This window comes from Bison bison, unplaced genomic scaffold (genome assembly GCF_000754665.1).
Source record: "Bison bison bison isolate TAMUID 2011002044 unplaced genomic scaffold, Bison_UMD1.0 scf7180017864471, whole genome shotgun sequence".
Classification (NCBI taxonomy): Eukaryota; Metazoa; Chordata; class Mammalia; order Artiodactyla; family Bovidae; genus Bison; species Bison bison.
In genome coordinates, this window is record NW_011495032.1 from 23817040 (window position 1) to 23817650 (window position 611).

Here is a 611-nt window from a genome sequence, read left to right on the forward strand (position 1 = left end):
TTCCAAGGAGCAAGCATCTTTTAATTTCATGGCTGCAGTCACCATCTGCAGTGATTTTGGAGCCCAAGAAAATAAAGTCTGTCATTGTTTCCACTGTTCCCTCATCTATTTGCCATGAAGTGATGGGACCAGATGCCATGATCTTAGTTTTTGAATGATGAATTTTAAACCAGCTTTTCCACTCTCCTCTTTCAGTTTAATCAAGAGGCTCTTTAGTTCTCCTTTGCTTTCTACCATAAGGGTGGTGTCATCTGCATCTCTGAGGTTATTGATATTTCTCCCTGAAATACTGAATCTCAACTTTAGATTATGATTTAAACAAATTATATACCACTTAGTAGATAAAGGCACTTTGCAATACATAATATTTGGACATCTAAAATGCTAGTGAGTATTTTAAATCAGTTCAGTTCAGTCGCTCAGCCGTATCCCACTCTTTGTGACCCCATGATCTGCAGCACGCCAGGCCTCCCTGTCCAACGCCAACTCCCGGAGCTTACTCAAACTCATGTCCATTGAGTTGGTGATGCCATCCAACCATCTCATCCTCTGTTGTCCCCTTCTCCTCCTGCCCTCAATCTTTCCCAGCATCAGGGTCTTTTCAAATGAGT

At 41.7% G+C, this 611-nt stretch overlaps 1 protein-coding gene across 3 annotated transcripts in view; it reads right to left on the bottom strand.

Moving 5' to 3' along the window:
• Nucleotides 1-611, bottom strand: part of FAM126B (family with sequence similarity 126, member B) — a 64665-nt gene that overhangs the window by 32882 nt on the left and 31172 nt on the right. The window lies entirely within an intron of this gene.